Genomic DNA, 9,465 nt, shown 5'->3' on the forward strand with positions numbered 1-9,465 from the left:
CCAACGTTGAGACTTTTTGAAGCCTTAGTCCCCTGAGGGCATACATGTATCCTGATTTTGATTGATTGATTGATTGTATATTGTTCAACGTCCCTCTCGGGAATTTTTCACTCATATGGAGACGTCACCGTATGCCGGTGAAGGGCTTCAAATTTTGACCTCAGGGCCATTGAGCAGTGAGGGATCTTTATCGTGCCAACGCCTGCCGCTGACACGGGGCCTCGGTTTTTAAGGTCTCATCTGAAGGACCCGCAACTTTCACTTCAAAATGCCGAGCGCATGGCGAAGGAAGAGTTGCTACCCATTTTAACGACTAGGTCGGTCGCGGCCGAGATACGAACTCACGACCTCCCGATCACGGAGCGAGCGCTCTACCGACTGAGCTACCGTGAACGGTTCCTGAGTTTGATCCGGAAGTTAAGAGTTATAGTTTAGAGACGATGAGACGGTGATCACTCCGCGCCGCACATAGCCTTGGTGAACAATCGAACTTTCTGTCTGTCTCTCTTCCTGACAATGACGTAGTCAATGAAATGTCAGTGCTTTGAGAAAGGTTGCATCCATGACGTATTATTATGGATGGAAAGGCAGAAAACGGTGTTAGTGATGAGAAGGCCATGTTCAGTGCAGGTCTAGAGAAACAACAGACCGTTACTGTTGCACTTGCTCACTCCGTGCTTCCAAATCACGCCTTCCCCGGTGGTGGTGTCACACCTAACTCTTGCATTAAAATCACAAAGAATTATGAGGTTGTTGGCATTGGGGGCGGCGTTGATGATATTGTGGAGGTTTTCATAGAACTTGTTTTAGCCTCCTCTGCGTTAGGTAGGGTAGGAACATTTGCGCTGACAATAGTGGCGAACTTTCCTCGAGTGAGGGGGGCCTCATCGTCATCAGGCGGTCGTTCACTCCTTTGAGTACGCCGACTAGCTTGCCAGCAAGTGTCGTCTTTATAGCAAAGTCTACGCCAGCTTCCCGTCTCTCTTTCGTTCCTCATCCACTCCAAAAGAAGGTGTAGCCAACGTCTCTTTCACACAGTTCACCTTCTCCATCCATCCTGGTTTCACTGAGAGCTGCAATGTCAATGTTATATCTCGCGAGTTCGCTGTGGGTCTCTAAGGTATATCTGTAATGTCTCTGTCGAGAAGCGTTCGAACGTGCCACGATCCAAGGTACAGTGGGATGATCCTTTTTTTCTTGTTCTCTTTGTTATTTATGCCTTGCTTCAAGCATTCCACGGTGCTTGCTGTGTCCGCCTTCTTCTCCGTTGAACCATTACGATTTCCTCCAAAGAGTCTGCCGGTGCACAGTCTTTACATGCGTTATGCGTAGACAATCCCTCAATCAACAGTGTTTGAGACCCGTGTGCGCTTTGTGTAGAGAGTGCTCTCCTAGAGGGATCTCCCTTAAGAGGGTACAGGTTCTCTCTACCCGGACTAGTGAAGGGAAGGGGCGTTAGGCCATTGCAGGTCGTGAGACACTGCCCACTGCCCACAAAGCATGCATATATTGAAACAAATGGTTGTGCACATATGTTGCTTAATTTCGATGCCAAAAATATATAACAAATTACAGGTTTAACATATATGAACATATAAGTGTCTGTAACCACCATGATTTAGCTTTAGATTAAATAGATAAAACATTTTAAGTAAAGGCTCTACTTGAGGCCTGACATACTAGTATTCACAATATATATGTTAAGAAAAGAATATACGCTCAGGGTTAATCAAGGGAATTATTCTTCAATTTTCATAATTAGGATATGGATGAAGATTTACTATTAAATCAAGTTATATATATTTATAGCTGAAATAATGTTTTAAAATGCTAATACGTGAGAAAGACTCTTTAAATAAAGTGACCGTGCAATATGTTTTTGATGTAAAAATTTTCACAGTAGTAATTTCTGATTCAAATTTCAAAATCGCATATTCCACTTTTACGATCAAGGGTAGAATAATACTCCTATATAATTTAGACAGCTCATTACAGAGCCAATGTTGAATAATAATTGAACCGGGTAATTGCATGGTCTGCATTCAAACGAATTTTCAAGAAAATATCATTCAAAATAAGATAGAAATTGCGTTTTGAAAAACCTACCTTCTTCTTTCAAATACACAGCTGAGAGAACGAACAAGTTGGGTTGGTGTATATAAACAGTTGATACACCATTAAAGCCACAATCAATTGAATGCTATCATGCATTTTCTGAAGGTAGACATAAATCTCCTTCAAAAATTAACAATGAAAATTATTCACCCAAGATGGTACCGATACCGAAACTTTCATGGCCTGGCTCATGGACTAGTTTACTGTGTCCCAAATTTAACGCACTTTGAAAAAGTTTTCCAAAGTGCGTTGATTTTGTTCCAATTTTAACGCACTTTGAAAAAATTTTTCAAAGTGCGTAATTTTTTCAAAGTGCGTTGCCACACAGGTGGAAGAATAGCTAATTAATTGTATGTTGTTTTACGTCCCATTTGTAAATTTGCTATTCATATATAGACGTTTCCATATACCGATGAATGGCTTCAAATAATGATCTTTACAAGACTCTCAGTCCATTGGGCAGTGTCAAGGCTGTGCCGCGAGATGGGGTCTTGAATCTTAAGGTCTCATCCGACGGACCTGCAAGTTTCGTTTCAAAGTGCCGAACGCTTGACGAAGGAACAGTTGCTACCTCCTTCTTCGACAAAGGTCAATCGCGACCCACGACCAACAATCATGGAGTTAGCACTGTATCGATTAAGCTACAAAGTTGGTAAAACAAATGAATACATGTCGACGATGTGCTTATAGCTTTTTAACTGTAATTATAGTGGGACTATTTTTGAAAGAAGAAGAAGACCCGCATCATATATAGTTTTATTTTGAATGCTTTTCAGGCGGAGTCCGCCTATTACATTTGCTTTGATGGCCTTCTTCATTTCATGATCTCAAGGTCATTTTTGCCCTTTTTCATTGTACTCCAAACGGATGTATCTTAAACTAAGGGCATACAACCCGCTACTCATATTCGACCCCCTTCCCAATCTTTACCGTTATTATCATACCAAAAGAGTGTATTGTGACTGAATTATAACAAATTGTTTTGATTTATGTAAAAAAAAAGTCAAATAAAAACAATATCCTGATAATAGAACTAATAGTTACATTAGTTTTCCTGAAACGTTTCACGTTTGAAGAAGGAACGCCAGCTCTGTATGTCTAAAACATAAACAAATGGGGTTTCAACATTTGATTATGTTTTAGGTCCGGAAGCGATCTTTAGAAATATTACGAGGGACAAAATTGTTAAAGAAGGTAATTTTAATGACAGGTATACAGCTACTGAGGAACTAATCTTTTTAATAATCTATTAGAAAATAGTAGAAAAGAGGTATCCAATTCATCAATTGTTTATTTATACCGATGTACTGCTTTCGCGTAATAATCTAACATGAGACGATTCAGCGTAAATTATTGTCAACAAACCCACGTGGGGTACAAATGATTTTCAATGGAAGTGACAGGCCTTCTCTTCCACACAAGCAAGGTAATCACGTTGTGTGATTAGCTTACCTTTTATTTTTTAACTTGAAAATATCGCCTCACTATGCTGGCAAGCATTATAGACATCGTAACATGATATCTGTTTTGGCCGGGTCTTGATCGAACGAACTGCATATTACTGTATAATTTCATGCCTGGGAGAAATTATTTGAGGAATTATCATGCCGAGTTTGTGTATACATTTATATATCCTTTCTCATTTAATCTTATGTAAATATGTTGAAGGATGAGCCAAAGCTGAAGAATGAAAACACAAGCATAAGAACTGTTTTAGTCTGAATAGACGGAGGCAGCTAATAGAAAGAGAGATAATAACGATTGCATGGTGAATATGTGGAAATTTCGCTCTGTTTCACCTCTAAATGGCAGAAGAAAACTCAACTCAGCACAACCAGAAACACTGAAGGTGAGTACATGTATATTTAAATCAATTTATTATATTTCAAAGGGGAATTAAAAATATGTCGTAAGTTATGATACATATGTTTGATAGCATAACAAATATTCTTTTAATGGCATAAATGAAGCGATTTTTTGTATTTTATTTTGACTTATTTTCTTTTCATTTTTTTTTAAATATACCAAAGTAACTTTAATCTTTTATCAATCCATATCTTGTGTTTCTTTTATACATTTAATCCGTTTTCATGCAAATACTTGATTACTTACAATAGTAGGCTTTTGAGAAAAAAATACATGAGAATATTAGGAATGTCAAAGGGTCAATATTTGATAATCGGTTACTCGGACGTTTTTCCGACTGTGTACTCTGTTACTCGGTAAAATCTAGAAAAAAACTTTAAAGTTTGTTCTTGAGCCTCTTAGCCCACAAAGCTTATTTTATCATGTTTATCAATGTAATACATATACAAATAAAACCTTGATTCCATCGGAAATTATTTTTGGTAATAAATTTATTTATCATATAAAACACAAATGCACAATAAATACAACAAAAATTACGAATGGTTGTTTTGGACCTATTTGATCAACGCAAAAGGAGGACAAACTATAGTGCGGCTTTGTTTATTAAACTAGCGAAAGAGAAGGAACGGGTGTAGTCTTATATTATTTCATTTGTTGGTTGTTTTCAGTATATACACCAAACTTACTACGCAAATTGACTTTCAACAGTTTTGAATCTTTTGTTATTTCTAAATATTTCTTCACTCTTGAAGTGGGTAGCGGCATTTCTATGCATATCAGAGAGATTTTAAAAATATTTTTCGTTTCCTGTTGATTTCTATAGTGAAAAACACAAGTTTTACAAAAAATCTAGAGTTATCTCTCCTTATTTTCCCAAATAAGTAATGTTTTATGAAAATCCATATAATTCCCTATAAAAGTATTAAAAATTCATCGAATACGTTAACTTCTGAAAACTGACTTGGAGGTAGGCGGGAGAACAATACTATCGTTCGCAGTTCTTTAAAAGATGTAAAACCTTGTCAAATAAATCATTCTGATGTTGAAATATACCGGTATACGGGCATATATACTTTAACATAAACTGTTTGCAGGGGAATTTTCACCGCCGTTTTATTTTCGCCCCTTTCATCCTATGTAAAGAATGGCGAATTCTAAAAAGGAGAATTAAAAAAAAAACCACACAACATTATTTTTCAAACAAAACTGTGATTGTGCGAATTTCAAGCTGAGCAAAATTGTTTGCAAGTGAAATGGCAAAAATAAAACGGGGCGAAAATAACCCTGTATATAGTACATTAGACTTACGCCCTGTTACTGTTTCTATTGCAAATAAAGCCAGGAACCATCCACCAAAAAGTTTAAGATCCATTTTACAGCTTGATTCGGATTTCCAAAATTGAAAAATGACCAAAAACACAGTTATATCTTACAAAGGCAATTTTGTATCCTTGATTTTATTGTCGTTTCTTCTTATGCAATTCCATTCCAATTAAAGCATCCATTAACTCTAATTTAGTTAAAAGCGGTCGTTAAAGTAATCTGTGTGAAAGATCTCTTCTAAGGACAAATGGTTATCAAAATATACAAATTAAATAATTTTGTCATGGGTTTTGTCAAGGTTTTCTTTTGCGAAAATAATTATATATCATGCCAATTTTCAATCAAGCCATCTTTATTTTTTTCTTTCTCAAAAATATGTAATTTTATCTATCTTGAATAATCAATGCAGAACATGAACAAAATTAAAATCCCAATAGGTACATATGGACTTGAACAACCATATATCTCTAAGGACAGTCAGTTCAAAAACCTAAAACTTAAAAATGATCAAATCAAATGTTATCCTTTACTTACTACCTCTCAACAGATATTATCCTCTTGCACTTCACCTTTCTTAATAACCAATCCAATAATATGCCTTTTTAAGGTCTTACGAATTTCCTAGATGAATAATCCTAAATGCGTATCAAACGCAACTGCTTGCCTTTATCAGGTATTTCCACAGTGTATTAAGGTACTCCGATCCTCAGCCAGGAGGGATAAGTCTTACATTTATAATTTAATTCAAAAAGTCTCAACATGAAGTTGAAAATTAAATCTTTCCATGCAACCATTTTCATTTTGTGCCTCTCGAGGTTGTGCTTCAAGGTTGTTTGAAGTTCTCAGAAATGTCTTATAAAAAGTCGAAATTTTACCACATGAAAAAATTTTAAAATTATATATTAAAAGAAATTGAGGTTTTTTTCATTTTATCATAGATACCAATGTTTTGAAAGTGATATGAAATTAGAAGGGATTCGTGGTGCTTTGCAACGATAGCAAAGCGTTTTATACAGTATGCATTGTAAAATGATTGAAGTAAATGAAAGAACCTTAAGGACGTTCGATCTTGTGCTTTTCAGTCGATTTTGGTCAGGGTCAGGACTCTACTTCTAAAAATCTGCATCTTTTTAAGTTTTTATATTGAATTTAGATTTTACAATTCAACTGAACTATATCCATTGCAAAAACCGCAATTTAATTCCATTCAAATAGGATTAAGCCAGGAACTATATTTTATGGCGGAAGGGGCTTTTTTTAAAGAAAATTTTTAATTTTTCCCTTTTGAACTATATACAGTACTGTTAATTCAAGATTCCTTTTTTCCATGCTGATTGCATACAAAGCTGTTTTTTGAAGTGAAATGTGTTATGCTTGTTCTGAAATATCTATTAAATTATATCTCATGAATTCTTTCGACAAATTATGACAAATTTAGTAAATATAATTTGAAAGTCCAAGAAATAATTGAGCCAATTTTAACATAAAATTGACACATTTTTAGTAATATCTAAAAATTTGCATCATAGACCTCCACTTTTGATGTTCTTTTCTGAATATTAAAGATAATTTTGACCTATCTGCTGAAATCCTGCGAAAGTTTAAGACTTTTACATAATTTTCTTCATTATTAAATTTTCAATGCAAGAAAAATCAAATTTTGTGAGTGCATAAAGGTCAAATAATTGATTATACGAAGCAATTTTAATATTTTTGAAATAGACTTATATTTTATTTTGTTCCATGCTTTATTTGGATAAAAATATTGGAGGGAAATAGTTGAATATGTTATTTTTGATTAAGACACAGACACAGATTTCAAAAAGGTTATATTTAATGTACTGTAGCGCTAAAAAGAGGCATATTGACCACTATATTTTGAGTTGATATTTAATTAAGCTATGTGTGTAGAAAGTAAATGTATACTTGATAAAAAAGTTTAAGACTTTAAATATCAGGAGCCAACCCCGTTAAGTACCTTATATGTATAAAATTCGTGCAATTTCCTCAAAAGTCTGGATACAAATGATTTTTATTTCTAAAATATGTTTGTTGATCAAATTTGAATGCAGTGGAGGTGTTTTTGTTTGCATGTCCTGAAAATTAATATGAAATGTGCTTATTTTCCTAAATGATATGATTAACTTTAAAGATGAACTATGAAGAATACCCGTGGTCATATACACGTTACTTTGAAAATTTAGAGACATTTTTGTGAGCATTTTCAATTCTTCAATGCTTAATTTTCAGAACCTGAGGACCGGAGTACCTTAAGTGTCAAAGTTCAGCAAGAATTATTTAAACTTCCACATGTCGTAATTCATTACACTACAGCCTTGAACTCTACAAAAGACACAGTTCCACAACAATGTACGTCATAGGTGACGTCTGTACCGCTCAAATAGTAGCCCACATTTGAAACATCATATTACTCAAGTATAATGCATTTATAAAAATATTTTACCAAACTCAGATATTTGCCCAATACGTCATTAACCTATGACATTATTTTATTAAACAATCATACATATAATCTGTTTAGCATTGCATCATAAAATTGTTTGAAATCTTAAATTGTTCAGTGTGTACTTCAATTATACATGTAATGAGTAGTTTCTCTCGAATATTAAAACAAGAGACTGATGATGAGAAGTTGACTTGGAAGGAAAATGCTTAATGATATTTGTCTTTGATGAAGTATGCAGTATTTGACTCGAGTTCAGTACTGGAAAAAAATTTTTCCCAATTTTCTCTCTTCAACAACACGCCCCTTACATTCCGTCCCTTCTTATTCTATGCAGGTGGACTCTACTCGAACGATGAATATTAGTACTTAACAAATATATTGTTTTTCTCATCTTTTACATGACTTCAGCTTTTCCATTGTTTTCTTATATATGTAGAAATATTCCAAAGGCAATTGCAAATGAGAGTTAATGTCTCACAGCGTATTCGCTGCTTGATAGACAGGCTTCTAAGACGGACGTTGGAGTTATAAGATTTCAACAACCTCGTATAAAGTCATTTTATAAATTCAATGGTCGTTATAGTGGTCCAATTAGCAAATAATATGTTGACGGTGCTTTTACTAAAAAGAAGCCTGAACAGTGCTTTTTTTCTTCAATATTCATCCATTAAATCAGGACGTGTTAAATTTTAGTTGAACTTTAGCTACTATTCTCGCGAGAACGTAGCTTTAACAAGTGATGCATTGTGAGTTCAGTGTTACTGAGGAAAAAAATCTGATGAATGAATGTGCAGTAGTCCAAATTTCTCTTCGCCCAGGCGTTTTTTTTTTTAAGAGCTCGCAGTGACGAGCGTCGCTTCGCAACGCTCTCGCTGCGCTCGCTATAACATATCAATGGGTCGAATTTTGGCTGACTTGTTTTATACGTATTGTTTCTATTAACTGAATTTAATAAAATAATTACCGGTCACTTCGGAATTTTCCATCTACTTGATAACTACACAAGCTCACCACATTTATGACCGTTGGACAGTAGATCTTAACTCCTCCTAGGCACCCGATCCCACCACTGGAATATCCAAAAATATGGGGGGGGGTTATATTGTTTGAAGTTTTTATGAGTTCGATAACTGTTCGTTATCGTTATTCTCATTTGTCATTGCAAATTGATGTCTTAAAAAAATGCTTGTACACTCGACATTTCAATCAAGTTATTGTGATTAAATATGTTCTTAATTCAAGATATTGCATATTACAATCCATGTGTTTTGTGTACCTGAAGTATTTTTATTTAACCTCAGTACACTAATGAAATAGTATGACATGTCATTTCTTCTTCAGGCGTTACATAATACGTGTAATCGATGCATCACACGAGGCCAGGTAAATGTATCTTACTGAATCGTTAAAAAATGAAATTTTGGTACAGTTTCGATAACTCCTTGACTTCAGTTGTATACATGTATCAATGAAATCTAAAAATTGCCTATTGCACGTAATAATATTTGGAAATATAAAAAAAATCATTCTTGATCATTCTTACATAACAGAATTGCATTTATTGTTCGAACTATGATAATAATTTTCATGACAATTTATGAAATCTAATGCCATTTTGTCAGCTGATGAAATGTAAAAATTCACAATTTCTTATATTTTATTTTTCATAATGTAATGGAGAATCTGCTCAC

The sequence above is a fragment of the Saccostrea cucullata genome, unplaced genomic scaffold (assembly GCF_032062105.1).
Source record: "Saccostrea cucullata isolate Sc308-1 unplaced genomic scaffold, CSIRO_AGI_Scuc_v1 ctg1320, whole genome shotgun sequence".
Taxonomy (NCBI): domain Eukaryota; kingdom Metazoa; phylum Mollusca; class Bivalvia; order Ostreida; family Ostreidae; genus Saccostrea; species Saccostrea cuccullata.